Raw genomic sequence first — 23,946 nt, forward strand, 5'->3', positions numbered from 1 at the left:
CTGGACTTAGGAAGTTTATAGCTGTCATTTCTGCTCTATAGTCCTTTCGTCTGGAGCGCTACCGGTGAGCAGCGATCTTAACTGACGTACATAGACTTTATGTCACTCTCGAGAGCAATATTAACGTGGTGGAGTTAAATGCCCCGTTCTCCAGCATCGGCGTTGGGTGCGAAAAATCACGGGCATGGCTTTGGCAGGTGGTATTGTTGGCAGGTGGCATGAACTGGTCGTCAGGTTGCGGGAATTCACACAACCACATGACACGGAGGATGAAGAAATCAGGGAGCTGTTGGGTTGTGGCCGATCGCCTCTGCGAAATCTGTCTGGCTTTATAATAATACTCTATATATTTATTTACTCAGATAACCTAGACTGTGAGATCCTGACATGTGTTCGGCGGCTCCGCCGATGCTACACCCTGGATCATCACCTCAGCATCCTTCTGGCGTCGCGTCAGGCCGATCTCTGTAAACTGTGCCAGCCAGCTCTGCATCACCCGCCGTCTCAACCATGGTGTCATAAGGTAAACTACCATCACCAAGTACTTCAGGACTCTCATTGTCGATACTCATCTATACAACACGCCCACGAGTCTTACAACGCAGGCCGGGATCTGAAGCAACCTGCAGGTCAAGACGATTTTGCTGATAGTTCAGATTCGTCGTCTGCCATCACCTATATGGATACTGTTGCGAAGTCTGCCGAGGAGCCAGATAGTAGTGTTAAAGTGCATTAGAAACATCGTCGCAGCTCGAGGCGGTCGCGTTTGAGTGTGCACGCAATGCTTCCAAAGCGCCTAAGTACAACCCTACGGTAGTCATCAACCAATCGATGCCGGATACCGCATTACTCGCTTTAATTCGCCGACAATGAGGCAAGCATTTGAATCTCTGGCTCCAGATGGCGTTCTTCAAGTCCTGCACAATGAGCGGCTTAATCTTCTGGCAGTTGATACCCGAACCGCGCTTGTTGCTAGCGCCTCTTCCAAATACGATCAAAGGCAAGAATTGCAGTGCAAGCATACGAGCCCCGACCAAACAACTGCGGCATAGGAGTCATCAAGGGAGTGCCCCCGTGGATCTTCCTCAAGAATATATCTACTCGGCGTTACTGCAGAGAGTTCCGATAAAATATGTGCGCCGCATAGGAAATTCAGAAAATATCTGTATTATAGTTGTGACGGACTCTGCATCGAAAAACGTTACTCTGGGATATACATGATACCGTGTGCATGGCTACTAAAACAAAATGTCAACAATGTGGCTGATGTCAGCGCTTCGGTTATGTGACTACTGCTTGCCGACTAGCCCTTTGCTGCCCTCGTCGTGGTGGAAACTAGGATCGAAACACATGCCAAAGTGGCAACCCCATTTGTTCCAACTGCGGCAAGCAGTATGAGGCGACGGTTTCCCGCTGTACTGCATGCCAAAAGGAGATAGGCATCTATAAGCACAAGACATCCAATAATAACGACTACAGATCAGCGAAAGCTGCTTTAATTGAGCAAAATCAGATCAGGAGCAGTCGTCGCAGAAATATTCCATCGGAGGGGAAGAAAGCGTTTGAACGGCCAGAGAAAGGCATTGCCAGTCACCTACGAATTGACGACGTGGTTGTATTCCCTCCTCTTCCTCAGCGACAAGAGGTTATGCGACAATCTGTACCGAGCCCACAATACTGCACGGCGGCCTCAGTTGCAATGTGCATCCCGGCACCACTCATGCGAAAGTCCTATTCGCCCAAACTCTGAATGTTCCAGTTTCCTGCTATGAGCGCTTGATGAGGCTGTTCGCGCTTTTCCTATGCCACCCTCTTCGCCTGTGGTGAAATAGATATTTACAATTCTTGATTTCATCTCACCTTTCCTAGAACAATGGCGGTAGCAGTCAATCGACAGACTACTCACCAAGCGTGCAACTCATCCGAAACAAGGCCACCATCTTTCAGTGGAATGCCTGCAGCCTTCGTCCCCGTCTCAGACTTTCGACACTTCGTCTTCAAGCATCGTTGTCTTATAATTGCTCCGTCAGAATCTCCACTCAGTACTGCATTCCGCCTTTCAGACTACACAGTACTGTAGTGAACAACTGGTAAAAAATTTCCTAAGTTTTTCTGGCTGTCCGGAAAGACGTCACCTTCATACCGCATCCCATACCACCCGATCCACATAATGTGTACGTTGTAGCCACTGTGAAGAGCATGACCATGCATTGGCGAGTCGTTAGATCAACAGCCAGAGGCCGTTAGCTATTATTATTATTATTATTATTTATTATTTACAGACACACTGCGGACTGTGGTTAGGTCGAAGCAGGTAAGGCACTATACATAGCAAACAAGCAAGCAGATAAAATTATACAAAAGAAATGTATTTATAGTATAAACGCACTTGCAACATAGAGTTTTCAGTGTAATAAAACCATGACCCTTACAAAGAACTTTGAGGTTTAAGGAAAAAATATACATATATACAAAACGCAAGGAGCCTGCAGCTCAATAAACCTTGTTTTTCAGAAAGAGCCAAAAGGCACGCCACAAATTCAAGAACACAAACAACTAGTTCATGGAGGTGTAGTTAGAACTGGGCAAACAGTTCCACTCAGCGATGGTGCGAGGAAAAAAAGAAAACTTATAAAAGTTAGTTCGAGCAAAATAAGGCGAAAACAAATCTGTATGGTAGTATCGAGTGCTTCTGGCTGGTTAAAGATTGAAATATTTTGACGGGTCAAGTCCTAGTTTACTGGTTAGTAAGAAGGAAAGAAATTCTAAACGAAAGTTTTTTTCCGATCTTCAAGGCGTGGTATATAGAGAATTCGCATTAATTTCGAAGGCGAATCTGATTTCAAAAAGACTTCGCTATGTTCAACAATTCAACCTTTCTCAACAACAGCCAAGCAACTTACTACCAAGGAGCAAGGTCAAGTGCGCTTGACGTCTCCCTGACCTCTACCCATCTGCCAGCTCCAACAACCTGGTCTGTGCACATTGAGACTCACGGCAGCGATTACCTACCTACATACATTGAGGTTGGTGGCTTTTCTATCGGCTCCCAGCTGCACGTAGTTCGCCACACGAATAAGGAAGCTTTTGCTCACACCGTAGAGCGGCTGGATGTGCCAAACCTAAATTATGAATCCTTCATTGCTGCAGTAGCATGTACTCGAAAGTGGAGCTTGTCCTGCACCTGCCAAAGGCGTACTCAGTTCTTGACGCTGAATATGAAACACATTGAGCAGTACGTCGTAGAGCAGAAAGATGAGCACGCAGGACACTTTATAGAGATTACATCCGGATTTCTAGACGATCGCAAAAACACGTTTAGCGTCATTTGGACAAGCTGGCAAGAAGGAAATGGAGATCTTTTTGTGCGAAGTTAAATACTAGAAAGCCTCTTTCTAAAGCATGGAACATTGTACGGAGCCAAAGAAGCCAAACTTCAAAACTGCATCGTTTAGAGTGCGTGGCTGTCTTCTTGCCTTGATGTAGTAGGGGCTTTCTTTCAAATATCATTGCTTCGTTAGCAGGTCATTCGATGTCAAATTAGCTCCCAACCTTTCTCCCATCGCCAAAACACATCTCTCCTAGGCGAATTATTTACTAAGAAAGAACTTCAAGCCGCGCTCGCAGTTATCAACAAAAGATCCTGCCCGGGACCTGACAGCATTAGCTACACTTCGCTGTCTCATCTGGGAAGAAAAGCCAAGGCCCAGCTGCTTGCCGTTTATAACAACTCCTGGGAAGCAGGCAACCTTTTATAAGGCTAGAAGACTGCGCGTGTTATATCGTTCTTAAACATGGCAAGCCATAAATTGACTTTAACGCTTATCGTCCAATTGCACCGTTAAGCTGCGTATGAAAACGAGTGGAAAAAATAACCCATTCGCGCCTTACCTGGTACCTAACCAACAGGTAACTCCACAGTGTACTCTGACTGAGAGCAGACATCTATCTTTACAGTGCTGTTACCACGGGAACTGCTTAGTGCCCAACTGTGGTTTGCTCTTAAACTAGCCATCCATTTGCAGAGCAAAGTATGACAGAACTCTCCCCATATTCTCCGGCGCAATACCAGCGCGCAGTCCCGTCATCTTTGCCCCATTGGAGGTTTGCTTCATGGCAAATTTGGATTATACCTGGTATCAAAAGTATAGCTCACACCCCTGCACCTGCACTTAAATACTTCATCCTGAAGCACATCTCTGCATACTACCGTGATCACTGCCACATCTACACTGATGGCTCTGTTAGGCCTGCCTCCTCATCCATCGGCGTATGGATACCATCAACCAACACCACAATCTCGATCACACTCAGTCACTGCACTTCGGCTACTGCTACTGAGTTAACAGCTTTGCGAAAAGATGTTACATATATTCTGCAACAACCCCCTGCAGCATGGGTTATCTTCAGTGAATGTCGCGCTGCACTGCAATTGCTGAAGTCGTAAAGAATTCAAGAAAAGCTCGTCGTTGACTTAAATAGGCTACACCCTGAGGCTTGTGAGCTGCGTCATCACATTGTGCTACAGTGGTTACCTGCTCACTGTAGTATCACGCGTAATGACTACACCGATACCGCTGCAAAAATAGTACCTGAGGATTCATCAGCGAAAGTTTCAATTACATTCTCATGAACAGGTGTAGCAAGACTTGAGGCTGATGAATCCTGGCGGTCGCAGCGCTCTCTGTGGTGTGATCCAGAACATAAATATCGACATTTACGTCGAATAGACCTCATTTGTGACTTTATAATGCCACACAACTTGAACAGAGGTCATCGCAATTGCGTGCACCGAATCCACTTGAATGTGTCACACACACAAATAAATTCCTATATAAAATTGGTATGTCCTGCAGCCCTCTGTGATCTACATGCCATGTGTCTGAATAATGAACATTTGGTACGCTCCTGCAAATGTTTATCGCACACCGCAGGACAATTAGTAATGTAGGCTTAGTTCACGGCAGAACCCTGCGTCCTAAACACGTCCTCGGTCCTTGGTGCGATGGGTCTTCGGCTGGACGAGCAAAGCCTTGTTAATTTTCCTTAAGGACAAAGGGCTGACAGAGACGCTTTTAAACTCATCGGTGTGTGCATATATATGTGCACGGCCGCTCGATGGAAGTGCGTGGTATGTGCGTGTGTAGTGTGTGGGACCGATTTCTTTCATTAATCTTTTCCCTTCCATTTTTTTTTCACTCTCATCAGGAGTAGCATGGAGGCTCAGTACCAGGCAGACATATTCTGCTATCATTAAAATCTCTCTCTCTCTCTCACGTGACATGTCCGAGTTGGCAGGCGCCGTCAGCTCGTGCTTCGATTTTTGAACGGCAGGGTGACATCGAAGTGCAGCCTCTCTTGGACCTCAGCATCAAAAGTTAAACACGCTGCCCCTATGTCACGAAGGAACGTTCTTGGTTAAAGCGGGGATTTATATCCACGTCGGTGGCTTTTATATAATCTGGTATCTTCGATATGTGTTCTAATGAGTACGTGCGACATAAAAGAGGCACAAATAAATAGTTACTGATTAAGCGAGTAGCAGAGTGAGTGGACGCAAACAAAGATTTGCAAAGGGAGTCGTTAACGCTATCGCATCATACCCTTAAAAGCGGAGCTTAAGTGTCCTCATTTTGTTTTTTAAAGCAGTGACTACTGAACCGCATGTTAGATCTTTGAGAAATAAACAGATTTTGTTTTTCTCAGTGATTTCATATATACTCTATCTTTGCAACGTGAAGGATCCGGATGCGCGCTGCATTCGAAGCATGTGCATATAGCTTTGCGTAGGTGGGTAGCTACCTCCGCTGCCATTACCGGCGTATAGAATTAATGACACATGAGGATGCATAGTAGTGGCTATGACTTTGCTATAAATCTATAGGTGCCCTTCATTTCAAGCTGCCGGTGGTGAAAAATATTGACATCGAGCGTTGTTCACTATTTATGTCTGTCAAAATCGGTGCTTCTCGGTGGTGCTCCAGAATAAATGGGCTGATACGAACTGAAGTAAAACTTGTTGCTGGGTTAGTTGGTGCATATTGTATACATTAACACATATTGTACACATAAAAAAAAATTAGCGCAAAACAGGACGTAAACAAGACGGGTATAGACAGGACGACGCGCCACTGGCAACTGATTCTTTTTTGATGGACAACATAATATATGTACAGCGTGACACCACCTATCAGCTCCTGTAGACGTTAGAAAGATATACTATTAACGAATGATAGAGTGGTCCATGTTTAACATAGTGTGGGCTAAAACTGAAAAAAGAAATTGGTGATACTCTAAAAGTAGAAACAAAATGGCACACAGTGCAATGAGCCAAATTAATATTTTGGATGGGGAATTAAAGGGTGATAGCGGCATGCAAATGCATTGTAAATGTGAACACGGGAAAAATACAGAAGGAAGACGTAATTCTTCGACCTTGAGCGATTACCTCATACCACAGCAGAACAGGCAAAAAAGGACCGTGGTGTATTGGGCCAAAGTGACATGACTGAATTGGTTATGAAGGGAAAATAACGGATGAAAATTCAATAAAATGAGCATCGAAGACCATCACAGGTAACGTTTAGCTGCGAGTTGTTGCTGTGTGTCAGATCGCGATGCTAAGCAGTAAGCAGGAAAATGGTCCTACTGGTTGGGAACTTGGCATGCATACGTATTACACCTGCATTAGTGCGCACTCGGGCATCTTGAAATGCCGGAGTCTGCGAGTGGTCGTGAATAGGATAAGAAATAGACATCCTCTCGAAATCGGTGTTTACGTTCCGTGCACACGTGTCTAGCCCTTCCCCGCCGCCTGTCTTTGAGCGATTAGAGCTACCTGCTCTGCGTGCCAGACCAGCCGCACCTGAGGCATATGGTTTCTGTCGCACTTGCTACGCGTGCATACAAAGGGCTCGTACGATGACATAAGGATAAAGGACACAAACTGGTCTGCTTTGAACGCTTCTTAGCTTTATCAGAATTCCAACGCCCCGTGCACCGCCTATAGGGGCGCCATTAAAAGCCGCCAAGCGGTTGTTTGAAAAGTCCTTCAGGCATAAAAGTTGCCGCTGCTCATACGTCGCTGCGAGAACTGCCGGCGCTCGCGGCGGGTATTTTTGGTTTTCTTTTTTCAGCTCCTGCCAATTTTTTCTATGGCGGCCTGAACCATGAAATTAAGGTACCCCTTTGTGGACAAGGGACACCATTGATGATGCGGCAGCCACCTTGGAGAAACTAATGCGTAAACGCACCGTGTACCTCATACAAATAAGCGCTAAACGACTAGCTGTAGTGTTGAGCCCCATCGACTGATCAATTACTTCAACAGAATATTCGCAGCTTTTTTTTTTTCTTTTTTTGTTTACTCGGGCTTTACTTTGCAAGCTCTTTCTATTTGTGCTCATGGTGACGAGCCTCGGCCCAACAGATGAGATATTCTGCCCCACGCGCCATTATATCGTGCCAGCCCCACTATTTTATAAGTATATTGCTTCATCGGCCGAATCTACAAGACTTCAATGCAATGTCGCAGAAGATCCGGCGTCATCGTCATTGTCGTTGGCCGTGAACAAAAAATCCCGATAGAAAATTGAGGAGCAGTAGCGTCTAAATTTACGCTAAATTTCTAAAAAAAAAAAAGTTCCGAAACGAAAGGAAGAAAACAGAGAGAAAATTAAAACTGGGTCGACTTTGAGTGGGGTGGAAGTTGAACCCAGGATTTTCGTGTTGCGAGAAAGACACACGCTCGTAGGTTGCGAATGCTCGTTGGTTCAAGCTGAATGAAGGTAGATGTGCTCAATTTGTGACGCGAACGGTGCCCGACAACGCAATCGTGTTCTGTTCCTAATAGGCGATACTTAATTAAGCGCCCCCATGTTTAAAGCATTCCACAAGGGATTAGCCATGACGATGGATTGAATCATGGTGATGACATGTTTCATAGCGTGTGCAGTCGGAAATGGATGAAACAGTCGGAAAGGAGTGCTTACAACCTTCGATAAATTTTGCGCTTCGTAAAGCGTATGCGCTGAAGTAAAGTGACAAAATATATTAGACAAGTGGCTCTTATCAAGCGCCACTTATATGCCATTAAATGTATCTACGCGCCTGGAGCACCGTGTTTAATTCATTGAGTGTCGTACCCGACGCTCACCATATCGTTGTTTACTTTGCACTCAGGAGCTATGGCATGACACGAAAAATTAAGCGCCAGAAAAATATGCAGCACTACATTAAATAAATTACCTCTAACAGGTTTACGCAATAGTCAACATATTTTGTTTCATGTAACTAAAGGCGAATCGTAGCGATCCTCATAAAATTCCCGATGACGCGCCGATATCGTTTGAAGCGCTTTCATATCGAAGTATAAGACAAGAATGACAAGTAGCTTCTTAACGCGAAGTCAACTCTCTCGAAGTATGCTTTCGGTCGTATTGCTAGCCGAGCTGGGACGAGTAAATACAACCTCCAGCGCTTTTATTGCGAAAGCAATACTAAGCAACGCCAGGTCTAACAGCTCGTCGCTGTGTGCCGTGTCCGTGTTGTCCGCGTGCGTGTCCGTGGTTCCCGAGCCGGCGCTGCTCCTAAAAGAAGAAGGAGAAGAAGAAGAAGGAGAAGACGAAGAAGAGGGAGAAGGAAAAGGAGAAGAAGGAGAAGAAGAGGAAGAAGGAGAACAAGAAGAAGAAGAACAAGAAGAAGAAGAACAAGAAGAGCGCTCGGTCACCCGCACCTAATGCTTTCACTTCAGTTTTGGTTCAGGAGCGCTGAACCCTTCTAATTTTTTTTTTATAGCTTTCGAGCATTTAGCCAAGAAAAAGCTATTGCTGGAGATGCCCCGTAGTTTGTGTCACAGTGCACTGGCAGGAGATGCTGTTTATGCACCGATGCAAATGCCGTGGGAAAACGAATTTATGATGCGACGACTGCATAAAAACACACGACTAGCAGACGACGCGCCGGCTCCGCTCCCGGATTTACTTATCAACTACGCCACCAGCGGAGTGCCGCCCAGTTGTGAAGTGCTTTCAACGGCTCAACTGATCAGGGTCTTAAAATACAAGGCCATGGAATATCCAGAGTGGCAGAATATATATATCTCGGGGTATGGGTAAACGAAGGATTGGCATACATTGAAACGCATGAGCAATATCACTTAAGGCAAAAGGGCGAATAAATGCCGGTATAATCAAGCATAGAGAATTGTGGGGATACAAGAGGTATGGGGTTTTGAGGGGTATTTGGAAAAAAATTATGGTGCCCGGGCTTACTTCCGGAAATGTGGTTTTGTGCCGAATATTAGAGGTACAATTGACATTAGAAATAAATCAGAGAGCCATCGGACGATTAGCACTGGGTGCCCACGGCAAAACCACAAATGAGGTGGTACAGGAGATATGGGCTGGGCATCTCTCGAAGTACGGGAAGCTCAGAATAAAATATTATATGATGAACGCCTGAGGAAATTGGACCGTAACAGATGGGCAGCTAAAGTATTTAAATGCATATACCTAAAAAGCGTTGACTCACAATGGAGGAAAAGAACTAGGAAACTAACCAGTAAGTATGCTGGTCACAAGGACGAAGAAATAAACAGCATTAAGCAACAGGTGAAAAACACAGAAGGTAAAAAGTGGATAAATTTGATGGAAAAGAAAGAGTGTGGAATTATTCCGAAAGTGGAAAATGCAGATCAGGAAGGAAGCTTTCTTTGATAACGCAAGAGGCAGTGCCCTACTTTTTGAAGCTAGATCAGGGTGCCTTAGAACACGCAGCTACAAAAAGAAATTTAACAATGGAGATGACGCATGTGCTGTATGTGGTAACTCCAGTGAAACAATTGACCATATTGTACGCGAATGTAATGATATCCATCCGGAAGTCGATGCAGGCTCAGTCACTCTTCCTGAAGCTCTGGGGTTTAGAGATACCAGTGGCCGGGTGAATGAACCTGCGGTGGAAGCTAGCAAAAAACGATTGGAGATTGGTGGCTTAAACGCAGAAAGTGACATAATGTTAGTAATGTAGAAACGAAAATCCATACATAGAATGATGGTATATAACTGATCTAAACAATCATAAGATATAAGGGGAAAAATGAGCATGATAGCAACTGATACCACACCGTTTCAAAAGGGGACGCTCCTATATTCCATCCATCCATCCATCCATCCATCCATCCATCCATCCATCCATCCATCCATCCATCCATCCATCCATCCATCCATCCATCCATCCATCCATCCATCCATCCATCCATCCATCCATCCATCCATCCATCCATCCATCCATCCATCCATCCATCCATCCATCCATCCATCCATCCATCCATCCACCCACCCACCCACCCATCCATCCATCCATCCATCCATCCATCCATCCATCCATCCATCCATCCATCCATCCATCCATCCATCCATCCATCCATCCATCCATCCATCCATCCATCCATCCATCCATCCATCCATCCATCCATCCATACATCCATAGATCCATACATACATCCATAGATCCATCCATCCATCCATAGATCCATCCATCCATCCATCCATCCATCCATCCATCCATCCATCCATCCATCCATCCATCCATCCATCCATCCATCCATCCATCCATCCATCCATCCATCCATCCATCCATCCATCCGTCCGTCCGTCCGTCCGTCCGTCCGTCCGTCCGTCCGTCCGTCCGTCCGTCCGTCCGTCCATCCATCCATCCATCCATCCATCCATCCATCCATCCATCCATCCATCCATCCATCCATCCATCCATCCATCCATCCATCCATCCATCCATCCATCCATTCAATGCCGCCAGTTGCGAAGTACTTGCTAGCGCCCACATGCTCTTGTGCCCGATCGACGAGTTTCGCAACCGTAATTACAACGCAGTTTACCTCTCTTTCCCACGAATTTCAGGGCTTTGAATGAATTCGTAAGGGATTTCAAACGGGGTGGGGGTGGCGGCGGAAGCGGAGGAGAGCATATCTGTTCTGCAGAGAACAAAAACGAGAACAAATTAGCCGTAAGTTACCAGGAATTCTGGGCAGCGGTCTAATTCGCTTGTTTTGCCACCACATTACGCATGAGAAGTAACTATAGTGGCTGTATCTTTCTCCATCAAAAACGCCGGCACGCACGGTTGAAGCGAAGGCTAGATTTTGTTAGACTACGAAGAGACATAATAGTGTATGTGGAGCAGTGACTTGAAATGGGCGTCCACGTCGTTAAAAATGCCACATTTTGAAATTTTCTTCTTTTTTTTTTTTGTTTCAATAAACAGGACGTTAAATAACCCAGTTTTTGCTCTATTGGAAACCGCTGAAAAAATATCTGGCACATTAGATACTTCAAGAAACTATTTTCATTATATTGAAGGGTTCCACAAATTCTTATCGTTTGCCTCTTGGACGCCGACGAAATGGTTTGGTTTGTGTATGAGAGACACGCCGTAGTGGAGGGCTCCGGGAACTTCGACCACATGGGATTCTTTAACGTGCGCTGACATCGCACAGCACACGGGTACCTTGCTTTTCGCCTCCATCGAAAAGCGGCCGCCGAGGCCATGATTCGATCCCGCATCCTTGGGAACAGTAGTCGAGCGCCGTAACCAATGCGCCTCACCGGCGGGCCGACGAAATGGGACAAAAAGAAACCTTGATGTATACAATTCGCTTCTTTTTTTTTCTTTTGCGGTTATCTTGACGGGAAATCAGCGAACTGGTGCAGATGCATGCAGGCCTAGACGGAACGATTTTTCGATAATGTAACGACGAACTTCATCCGGTAGTGCTTGTCGCGCAGTCGACGGCCAAACAGTAGCGATTCCTGCTGTTTCTGAAGGCTCTTCAGTGCGCGTCGCTATCTTTTAAACGACCTCTTTTGTTCGCATTTCTTGCATTCCGGCGAAGGTACTTACGCCAGCGTGCCTCCGCGCAAATCCTGCCGTGAGAGATAGTGCTATTTGGGTCGACCTTCATTCGAGCAGTTTTACCTTCGACTGAAGCCGCATGTTCCCGCGCGCGCCTTGAAGTCCCTAGGGACATCTCCTCATGCTTCTAACCACTTGATGCTCGATGTTCACCTGTCCTGAACTTCAATTTCGGATGTTTGCTTCCTGCAGGCGGCCGCTGGTTCACGGAGGAAAGAATGAACGGAGTTTTTGTCAGCCTTTCTTGCTTGGAAGTCGTTTGTGAAGAAACCTGCATGATGTCGGAGTCACAACCGTAGCGACGAGAAATATTCTTTTACTCGTGAATTAATTTTTTGTTTCGTGTCCAAGCTTATAAACTGGAGTCTCTATAAAAGCTAGACGAACGCGAAACTACACACATGATCAACAAACACGTCTGTCCACAGAGCAATAGTCGAGCTACAAAACAAGGGATTGCTACTTCTGGCAGTAGCAATCTGGCAGCGTCGCATCATGTGTATGGTCTCACGGAAACGAAGACTGGAAAGCGGAATCTGGAAAAAGAAAAAAGGTGTTCTAAACATGGCTTGGGAGTCGGTGTGACGACAAAAGAGGAATGTTTGTAGATGCTGTCAGAAAGAAAAACCGGAGTCTCTCTTTTGGGACGGCAGCTTTTCCTTCAATATGAGGCTGGGAGAGGCAGTAAAGTAGAGCAGCAGGGCAGCCAGCAAAAAGAGACCAAGAAACAAGCAAAAACACGTCTACACTCTCGTCTGCTGGAATTGCCAGATAAGAGTGGAACTTCGACAGCGTCGTTTGCTCGGTAGTCCACAGATTGTCACGGAGCAAGAGGAAGGGAGAAAAGCTCTACTCGCTTGTTATACACTGCTGTACTCGACGCTGTAATGTTTTGTCAGTCGCGATATCATGTAACAGGCGAGCCCGATCCTCAGCCTTTACCCTCCTGCTCAGGTAGAGCACTCCCGCATAGCGTGAAAGTATAATAGAAAGTAACAAGAGATTAGTGTGCGACGCCATATCGGGTGCGTTGTTATTGACACTTTTCACTTTGTTGAGCAAGAAAGGCCCTGTTTTAATCCCAGTGCACGGTGTAAGACTACTCTTATATACCATGTCCCAGTGGCATCATTCCAGATGTATTATACATATATGGGTCCCATGTACCGTGAGCTTAGGGTTAAAAAGTGTCTGCATGTTTATTAGCCACCCCCCCCCCCCCCTTAAAAAAAAGAAAAAAATTTAACCCTAGTTGAATTGGGACAGCAACGGCGGAAGCTTCTTTAGCCTGCTACATTATTTCCCTATCACATCCTATCAGTGTAAGGTGCTACTTTATTGGGACTCTTAAGCTCATCCTTTAACACTATGACGCGAGAGCTTAAGTAACCAGTGTTCTTTTTCTTCTCCTTATTCTGCTCCTCCTCGTCCTCTTCGGCTGTTCTAGGACAAGCGTGGCCTCCGCCGGAACCATGCAACGGCTCGAAACCTGGCGCAGTATTGCTATCGCAATAAAAAAAAAAAGACTGCACTGTCTGCGTGTATGAGAACTCACGATTGTGAATGTACCAGGCCTAAATTAAGCATAAGTTTTATTCCTCCATTCATCATTGATAGCCGATATGGTTCAATTAGAAAACTGTATACAGCGTTAACTGAAACTGGAAGAAATGTTTATCCCGAAAAGACAGCAGAACTCTCAACGTTGTTGCCGTGCTCCTATGAAAGTGCGCGGTGCTTTAGAGGATAATATTTCGGATCCTCCTGCGCGCTTACAGCAAGTGCCATTGCTCTAAACTGAATACGCCATGCCCACGGCGAGTTTGAAAAGGTTGCCGTGGACAAATCTGATAACAAATCAGCGCTTGTATGAAACCCTGTGCGCATTTTTCAGAGCGCACGCCGAATAAAGCATTCGAGTATAGCATGCGCTGCTTACAACCTCTGGACACCTGTTTCGAATTTCACCAGTGCATGTTTGGCTCAGGTTGGCTCAAAATGGCTCAGTTCTTATATATTAGTTTGAAATGCCGCGAAAGCAGCCTCATGTTTAATCAGAGCTGTATTTAGGGGTTGTGCTTTTCGGCTTTCATTTCTGGAGGACTCGGCGGATTTTTACCAGCGCTTCTTTTGCTCCTAAGAATACATTTGTATGCGGATGGATCACTGTTTTTTTTTTTTCTGCTATATATTTTGTGACAATCCTGTGCTGTCAAAATCACTCATGGTTTATCTTGCCCTTTTTGACTGCCGATCACTTGATTTACAATAACAAAGCAGAAATGGTCATGTTTACAGCTGCGGCGCTTGCAGATGGGAATGCTATCGTTAGGTAAAGTAATGGCAATTAAACGCTAGAACGAACAGAAAAAAAATAGATGGTCTGTTAGGTGTTTCTTAGAGGAGAATGACGAAAGACTAGCCTTCCTCTCCTATCATTTGCCTTTCATTGTTTGCCTTTTATCGGCGTTCGTAGCAGTGCTACATATAATTATAATTGGTTTACAGGAAAGGAAAGGAGCAGTATCTGTCACACGTTCTCCGACAAGTGTGCGCTTGGATGGTACACCATCGCTCCTGTCGCGTGGCGTTCCTTGGCGTGCGTTCAAGTGCGGGATTGCAGATGACAGGAACGCCAGACAAGATGAGACTTCTGGTTGGTCGCTTCGGATTTGCCGGCTGGTGACGTCACTTCTCTGTGGACCAATTAGGTGCGCCGCTCGCGCGGACAGCTTCTGTCGACGGCAGTATGAGCCAATAAATGCTTTCGCCTTAAAACACTCAAGCGAAAGCTGACTGCCAAATGATGAGTTGTGATGTTACTTTCTTGTTGTTCCGCTATGTTGGGAGAAAGAACGGGTCATCACGTGGTCTGCGTGTGGACGGCAGCGATGAAACAGCCAGAACATTACATGTTTTCTTGGCGCTTATGCATGATTTCGTGTAAGCGTCTTTACATGCGGTGAGAAAACCTATACAAACCAAGTAACTGCCCTAAGAGGGTGGGTGATGACTGCGAACAGCCTTACGTTCGCAGATGACGTTTGGAGAGGAGGTTAATGTGTCGCTGTCTTCATCGGCGTCAGCCGAGCCATATCTCAGAACGCACGACAGAGCTACATAGTCGAACGGTTCCTTCATCCCACCACACCTCTATCATGCGTACTTTGCTAATTTTCTCCTTTGAGCGTCACTCCTACCTACGGGCGCAGCAGAGCCGCTGACCTTTGTCGGGTAAACCAATTTTCTAAAATTGAGCTCAAGCAGGATTTTATAGTTCACTTTTAGATTGAAGCCCCCAGATATGCCTAATTAAGAGACGTTAGTACAGAGATTGCGGAAGGTTGGAATTAGCAGCCAAACGGCACATAAAGTCACGGAACCACTATGGAGGATGGTTAGTCAATCAGTCTAGAGCGCCACGATGTAGAAATTGTGCGTTAAGTAAATATTAACCGATTGCTGAAGTTACGGTTCATACATATTTTATTTAGTTTCATACATTTATCAACCCAGCTTACGCATCGCAGCGGCGGTAAACACATACAATGATCCTATATGAACTATTTATTCCTTGGGCTTTTTCGGTCGAAAATATGGTCTTGAGCCTGATTTTTCAAAATAAAATTTCTCGTTGAAGTGTAAGAGGGGGCAAAGAACACTTTCCATCTCCCCCCCCCCCCCCTCTCCTTCTTTAATCTGCCGCTGCTGGGTAGCGGGTGGTGAAGAATAAGTGTTCGTAGTAAATGTCTCGGTTCGATTCCTATACGGGCTTATACTGAAGCCCGAAACTCAAAGCTTGAGCGCGGCCAAGCCTGCGGCTTCACTCCTGAGCCACCCGGTCCCGTACATCATCGCCCTACACAGTGCGGACCCTGCCCACTAAGCTCTGTGTGAGCAGCTCGACAGTATTAAATTGCTTATTGGAGCAACTATAGCCTTCTGCTCAGTTTAGTTCAGTTCAGTTCAGTCGTTCAGTCATGTCTGACTCTTCGTGACCCTATGGACCATATCACGCAATGCTTTACGGTCTCTCACTACTACACATGTTAAAGCGGGGCTGACAAAGGCGCTCAAATCACAATAAAACACTTCAAAAATTCGTTCAGGATGCACGAAAAAGAGAGAAGATAAGGCCGCTTTGACAGTCGGCTTTTCGAACAACGATCTCTTTTGTCAATAGCCCCACAGTTCCGAGAGACAAATGACTAAGGTTACATACATGCGCAAACAACTGTGCATTACCTCTAAGTTTTTAATTCCTCGTTTTTAAGATCCGCCGCCGTCTACATCTTGAAACTACATTGAAGCCGTAGCAAGGATATTTATTATATTTTTCTTTTAAGTGAGCACGATTTCAAAGCTATAAATTATGGCTTAAATAGCGGAGTCTCTCTTAAGAGAAAAGAGCAAAAACGCCAATTTATTGCGCAGTAAGTGTTTCAAGACCCGAAATGTCCTAAACCGATATTCTCTTCTCCAATGGCGTTCGTCGTAACGTGGGATGCGTTTTTGCTAGTAGAAAGGAAGCGCTCGAAGACTTTTCTGGAAAAAACGTCTGCCCGTCGAGCATTCAAATGGTGCTCCTTTCCTAGTGGTTTTACGAGTCTTGAAATGTCCAGTCGTAGGCGGTAACACAAAATCGAGCAATGCGAAGTGCCTTCAATGACGTGTGTTCGATGATGCTCGAAACAGCACTAGGCGGACGCACTCGTGCGCGAATGAACCGTGTGTAGGCGCTGCAATCTTGCGCTATATAAGAAAGCCGCTCCAGTGCAGCCTGCTGTCTTCCTTAGATTTTTTTCTTTTTTTGCCTATTCTCTTGTACCATTCAACGCGGCCAGGCTTGCGCGTCCGAAGTTACTTGCGCATAGCACTTAAAGCCTTGAAGTCGGTCTTTACAAATGAGATCTCAGTCGAGTGTGTGTGAGTGAGTGAAAAACTTTATTTAGCTCTAGATTGGCTTGTCTTCTGCGGTTTTCAGATGGCTTCGTCCATCTTCTAAGACAAAGGTCGGTTGCCCTTAGTAGGGCTCCGCTGGATGCTGCTGCCAGTTGTGCTGGCTGAATCAGACCTTGGTCGACTCGGCGATCGCTGGAGAACACTCCCTCCCATTGCTCCGCACTCGGGTTTGTTATAACGGGTACCACGCTTATCCTCTGGCATGCCCACGTTATGTGGTACAGCGTGGGTGGTTCTTGGCACCAAGGGTATTTGTCAGTGTACTGTGTGGGATACATTTTGTTCATTACGGGTAGGTTCGGGTACGAGCCCGTTTGCAGCTGCCGCCACGCGACGGAGTCCTCTCTGCTAAGGGAGTTGTGTGGTGGTGGGAGTTGAAACCTCGGCGGTGATGCAGGCACTGCGAAATCAGGGGGTAGACGAGCCGTACGTGAAAGTACTGGAAGATATATATAGTGACTGCACAGCAACCATAGTTCTGCATAAAGAAAGTAACAAAATTCCCACAAAGAAAGGTGTTAGGCAAGGAGAAACAATCTCCCCAGTACTATTCACAGCTTGCTTAGAGGAAGTATTCAGAGACTTGGAATGGGAGCAGTTAGGGATAAGGCTAGATGGAGAATACCTGCGATTTCCTGATGACATTGCCTTGCTAAGCAACTCGGGGGATGACCTGCAAAAAATGACTGGTGACCTAGACAGGAAAAGTAGAAAGGTAGGCTTGAAAATCGATATGCAGAAGACTAAGGTAATGTTCAACAGCCTCGGAAAGGAACAGCAGTTTACTTTAGGTAGCGAAGTACTGGAAGTAGTAGGCGAATATATCTACTTAGGACAGGTAGTAACCGCAGATCCGGACCATGAAAAGGAAATAACAAGAAGAATAAGATTGGGATGGAGCGCATTTGGCAAGCACTCGCAGATTATGACTAGCAGCTTACCGGTTTCGCTAAAGAGGAAAGTATATAACAGTTGCATCTTACCTGTACTCACCTATGGGGCTGAAACGTGGAGGCTAACCAAGAGAGTTTTACTTAAGTTGAGGACAACTCAGAGGGCTATGGAACGAAAAATGGTAGGGGTAACATTAAGAGATAGGAAGCGTGCAGAGTGGGTCAGAGAAATAACTCAGGTTACCGACATTCTAGTGGAAATGAAGAAGAAATGGGCATGGGCAGGACATGTAGTGCGAAGAGAGGATAATCGATGATCGCTTAGAGTAACAAACTGGATTCCAAGGGCAGGAAAGCGTAGAAGGGGGCGGCAGAAAGTTAGGTGGGCGGATGAGGTTAAGAAGTTCGCAGGGGTCAAGTGGATGCAGCTAGCACAGAACCGGGTTAAGTGGAGAAATATGGGAGAGGCCTTCGCCCTGCAGTGGGTATCGTCATGCTGCTGCTGCTGCTGCTGCTGCTGATGATGATGATGGGTACCGCTTTCTGCAGCCCTTGCAATGATTTAGTATCGCCGAATAATCTTGGGGTACAGGTTCGTTCCCCTCCAGGTCGCCTACGTTGGATGCTCGGTAATAAGTGTACCCTCGAGCTATCCTGTCCGCCTCTTGGTTCCCTGTTACTCCCGCGTGTGCCGGCGTCCATACTATCGTATGCTTGATTGGTTCTTCGTTTGGTTTTCGTTGTGTTATGTGGCCCCCATAGCGGAGTATGCGGAGCGCTCTGTGCCCGATTCTGCCGCGAAGATAGCTGCGGCATGCTGTTTGTGAGTCTGTAAGAATTTTTAGAGACAGTTTAGATCAGTAGCCCTCCGCTGCCGCTAGAGCGACGGCCGCTTCCTCAGCCTCGACTATCGTACAGTCTTGTAGTGATGCGCTGGTGATCTCGCGTAGCGTCAAGTCAATCACCGTTGTTACCACATTGCTGTTGTGCTTCCCCGCTGTTCTGGTGTATGTGGCTGCGTCCACGTATACCGTCGTTTCTCGGGGTGCTAATGTCTTTTGTAGGTACTCAGCCCTTGCCTCTCTGCGTGCTTTGTGTAGGTTGGGATCCATGTTCCTGGGTATGGGTGTTACTTTTAGTGTGTGGCGATATTCGTCCGGGATTGTTTGTGTCCTCTGTATCTCTTGAATTTGATCGGCGCGGCCCAGTTTCTTAAGCAGCTCCCTGCCAGGTGGGGGTCTGCTGTAGTCTGCGCACTTGGGATACTAGTTGTGCCTCTCATCGAAAGTGTTGTGTAGTCCTAGGGCTAGGAGCTTTTCGGTTGAAGTGCTGTGGTGAAGGTGGAGTACGGCTTTGCAGGCTTTGCGTAGAATCCCGTCCGCCTGTTGTACCTCACTCTTGATGGGGTTGTAGTAGGGGAGGCTGTATGCCTCTCGGCTGACTACCAGGCTTCTAACCAGCTTGAGTGTGTCTTCCTCTCGCATGCCATGACGTCTGCGTGAGATGCGCGTGATCATGCGGGTCACTTGTAGAGTGGATGCCTTGAGTAGGGCAAAGGTGTGGGTACAGCGTTGGTTTGACTGTATCCACATTCCCGAAACTTTGATGCGTGTTTTTTCTGGTATCGACTTCCCCTCGAGGTAGACGTTTAGCTTTAAGTCGTCGCTAGTGCGGACTGTGCGGTTGTGTCTTCCTCTCCAAACTCTTAAGAGCTCGGATTTCTCGGTGGAGCGTGCTAGCCCTCTTGCTTTGACGTAGCTCAACGCAGGTGGCCGCCTTTCGTAATTTCTCTTCTTTCTCTCCGAGCGAGCCTGTGTTGACCCAGATGGTGATGTCGTCGGCATAAATGTCATGGCGTATGCCGTCGATTTCTTTCAACTGTTTTGCCAAGCCAATCATGGCTATGTTGAAGAGCGTAGGAGAGATGACCGATCCTTGAGGTGTTCCTTTGTTTGGCGTAAGGAATCTGTCTGATCTGAAGTCCCCCAGGCCAATTGTTGCCGTTCTGTTTGACAGGAAGCCTTTGACGTAGCCGTAGACTTTCCTCCCGCAGTTCAGGTCGTTCATTCCCGTAAGGATAGCCTCGTGACTGACATTGTGAAAAGCCCCCTTGATGTACAATGCCATTATTATGTTCTCTCCGCTCTTGGGGACGTTCCCGAGTACTTTTTCTTTGATTTGAAATAGTACATCCTGTGTCGATAGTTTTGCTCTGAAACCTAACATGCTGTGGGGATACATTTTGTTGTCCTCCATGTACTGTTGTAGTCTCAGCGTCACTACTCGTTCGTACAGTTTCTCAAGGCACGATGTGAGCGAGATCGGTCTGAGGTTCTCAATTTGTAGTTGCTTGCCCGGTTTAGGAATCATGTCTACTTCCGCATGCTTCCACTCCTCTGGGACGGTCTCCGCTTCCCAGTGTTTGTTGAGAAAGTCGGTTAATTCAGCGACTAGGTCATCACTGAGGTTGCGGACGAGTGCGTTATTGATCTTGTCCGCACCCGCGGCCGTGCTTCTGTTTGTGTTTCGAATCGCTGCGTAACCTCTTCTCGCGTGATGGGCCTGTCCAGGGTATCGTTTTCTCGTCCCCGGTAGTGCTCTGCGTAAGCCGCTGGGTTTGTGTCCCCGAAGCACTTAACGCATACTTTCTCCAGGAGTTCGGAGTCTGGTCCCTCGAACTGGTGGATTAACCGGTAGATGGCCTTGTTGTTTTCTGCTGCCTTGGTCTTGGTTGGATCTATGAGAGACTTGAGGATATGGCACGTCCTCGCTGTGCTCAAAGCTCCGTTGAGGGAGTCACTGAATTGTTGCCAATTTTGCCTTGCCAATTGCGCCGCATACTCCTCTGCCTTCGCTGTGACTTCTGCGATCTTAAGTTTTAGCTTTCTGTTGTACTTTTGTTTCTTCCATTTCTTAGTGAGCCCGCGTCTAGCTTCCCACAGCTTGAGCAGCCTGGCGTATACCTCGGGTGTCTGCGTCCTTCGCGCGATTACTTTGGTGTACTTGCGCTGTTTTTCCTTGAGCATGTTTCCCCACTCTTCTATCGATTGGATCTCGTTCTCGGCGAGATTCCCGTCGCATGCCTCTTGAAAAGCGCTCCAATCCGTGATTTTTGCCGATCCCAGCTGGCACTTTAGTCTGTCTGAGGTTACTTGCGTTTTGAGTACGTAGTGGTCACTGCCCAGATTCTCTAACAGGCTCTCCCACACCGCCTGTTCCGCTCCCCGTATGAATGTGAGGTCGGGGCAGGTGTCGGTACTGACGCTGTTTCCGATTCTGGTTCAAGTGTCTGAGTCTGTGAGGAGGTTGCAGTCAGTGTTTTCTGCTGCCTCTGCTAGTGCTTTGCCTTTTGGGTTAGCTGTTTGGTATCCCCAGCTTTTGTCCGTGGCACTGAAGTCTCCTAGTATGATTAGCGTTTTGTTTTTTGCGAGTTTGCGTGCGCCATGGAAAAGTACGTGGTATTTTGCTTTCCTCTGTTTTGGAGGGCTGTATGCATTCACAATGAAGATGCTGCCCCTCTTTCTTTTCTTCTTTGGTATAATTTCTATTATCACGTGTTCTACGTCGGTGTCGGTTATCCTTGCGTGGTTTATGGCGATGAGCGCCTTACTGACTGGGGTTGCCGTTCTTCCTTTCTGTTGAGTCTCGTAACACGTATATCCGGTGAGTGTTGGCGTAGTACCCGTATCTTGAAGCGCTATGATGTCGGGTGGTGTTTGTTGTGTATGGATGTGTTGTTGGAGTAGGCCCTGCTTATTCTTGCGGTAGCCTCTGCAGTTCCATTGCCATATGTCTAAGGTTTCTTGCTTGTCTAAGGTTTTGTTGGCCATATTTAAGCTTCCGTGTTGTCTGTGGGTGGGTTGTCGAGGGCTGCCAGCGCAGGACGGTGGTAGGCCTTTTCTCTAATGTTCTCGGTGAATTTCTGCTTACGGATGCTACTCCGGAGTTTTGTGACTTGTAGTTGCAGTTGCTGCATCATCTGCTGCATCATTTGCTGCATTTCTGCCTTAAATTTAGTGAGATCCTCGTTGCCTGTTTGCGACGGGGCTTGGGTTTGTAATGTTTATGGCTGCGGAGGGCTGTTCGACTTAAGGTCTTGTACTGCCTTCGTGAGCTCTGCTATTTGGCGCTCTATAGCTCGCTCTGCCTAGCGCGCGATAGTTCTAATTCGCGTATCAGCGCAGTTTTCTCCGCGTCCTCCTGTCTAGGTTGTTCGCGGTTGCTGTTTGTGTTTGTGGACTGTTTGTTTGTTATCCCTCCCGAGTGTGGAGCAAACCAGGGGTTTTCGGCTCCCCTGCTCACCTTGACGCCGCCGCTCTTTCGGGTTTGCTTCTGCTTCTGCTTGTTCTGCTGCTGCTGCTGCTGCTGGCTTCCTCCCTTGATGGCCGGGGGTGGCAAGGGCGGGAAGGACCGTGGACCGGCTCTGTGAGCTGCTCCGTGACGCCCTGGATGTCGAGCGGCTCTGCAAGGTCTCCCCCTCCGAGCTGAACCACCTTGGCTTCTTGCCGCGGTCGTTCCGACTGCGGCGTCTGCTCTCGCGTCCGCCGCCGTTGTTGCCGCTATTGGCCTTGCCTCGCGGCTCCCTGGCTTTCTTTAGTCGGTCTCGACACTCCCTCGATCCGGTACCGTGGTCGCCTCCGCAGATCAGGCAACTCGGGGTACACTGGTGGTCTTTTGGTGGGTTTTGCTGCCTGCCCGCACTGTTTCCAAGCCTTGGCGTCCGGTGTGGGGCACACGTCGGAGCGGTTACCTGGTTGGCAGCAAACGTACGTAGCAGATTTGTCTTGTGGGCCGATACGGGTAGCACTTGTACTCGGCTCCGCAGTAGATTACGTGTTTCGGTGTGGTGGGTCCGTCAATTGTGATGACGGCTGTCTTGGTCGTGCCTAGTCTTCGGGCGCTGTGGATGGCAACACCCTGTCTGCGCGTCCACAAGTCGGCTTTCAGTTCCTCCGGTGTTCCTCCTGGGTCCACTCCGTGTATCACGCCCCGCCGGGTGTCTTCCGGAGCGGCCACGTAAGCGTTCACGTCGTATGAGCGTCTCTCGATCTTGAGGCTATAGCGTCTCGCGAGCTGGGCGGCCTCTTCGTTCGGCGTGCTCACGATTATAATATTGGATCCTGTACGGAGCCTGGCGATCAGGTCTCTTCCCTCGAACTTGTTGCTGCATGCCGCGGCTACGGCCCGGGCCACTTGGAATTGCTGGAGCGACTTGACTACAAGTCCCTTCGGTCGCAAAATACTCTTTAAATAGTCCCTGGGGAGCGGGGGAAGCCTTCACCTAGGCTGCCGTTGCGTTCCTTTCCCGTCTTTTATCAGCGTGCCGGCAGCTGGCGCGCCAGCTGTCGACGTAGAAGCCGGGGATTCCCCTCCGAGGTCACCTTGAGCGGCCGAGGAAATTCCGGCGTTTGCGGCGGCGTTCCGTCCGTTTCTTCTTTGTCGCTTCTTTTGGCGTTTGGTCAGGGCCAATTCCCAATTTGCGTCATCTTCTTTTTGGATGTCTTGCTGCTCCTGCGTGGCGGAGTCCTCGATTCCCCCGCCTGCCGATATCTCGGAGTCGGAGATGTCGAAGTAGGCGTCGTCCATCTCTTGTGCATCTAGCAGATTCTGGGCTATTCTGCTCGTTGATGGTTCAACATTCGGGTATTCTGCGCTGCGAGAGGCGGTTGCAGGCTGCATTGCTGTCGCTGAGCGGGCCTGGCTGCCCGCGAACGCCCGTAGTCGTGCTAAGCCTAAGTAGGCTTAGCGACGAGCGTTTCCGCCACAAAGTCGGCCGAACCACGTGGGGAATCAAAGTCCGGTAAAATTGCCAAAAATGGCCCTACCGTCTTGAAACTGGTGTCCGGATGATCCAGCTTGTGAGTTCTTTCAGATCCAACCAAAAGCTGGTGGCCTAGTGGGTCGAGGTAGTTCGTGAGGGTTGAAATCTGCGGAGCCCATGCGACGCACTTCCGAACTCTCCAACGCTCGCTCGAAAATGCTTCAGAACCGTTTTAGGAATACGACAAAATACTCTGCAGCACTGCAGAAAAGTGAAAATTTTTGTGTGCTTTTTTTGTAGTTTTTCTGCCACCCTTTTCTGCAGTCTGTAGTATTCTGTAGCCTTTTTCTGTTGCAAGTGCACACAGTAATTCTGATGTCACCAGAAATATTTCTGTTG

General features: G+C 47.5%; 1 pseudogene; it reads right to left on the minus strand.

Moving 5' to 3' along the window:
• Nucleotides 1-367: 367 nt before the first annotated feature.
• Nucleotides 368-23,465, minus strand: LOC146202962 (uncharacterized; annotated as a pseudogene).
• Between the last annotated feature and the right edge of the window lie 481 nt (nucleotides 23,466-23,946).

This window comes from Amblyomma maculatum, chromosome 1, assembly GCF_055883805.1.
Source record: "Amblyomma maculatum isolate TAMU_Amacu chromosome 1, ASM5588380v1, whole genome shotgun sequence".
Taxonomy (NCBI): Eukaryota; Metazoa; Arthropoda; class Arachnida; order Ixodida; family Ixodidae; genus Amblyomma; species Amblyomma maculatum.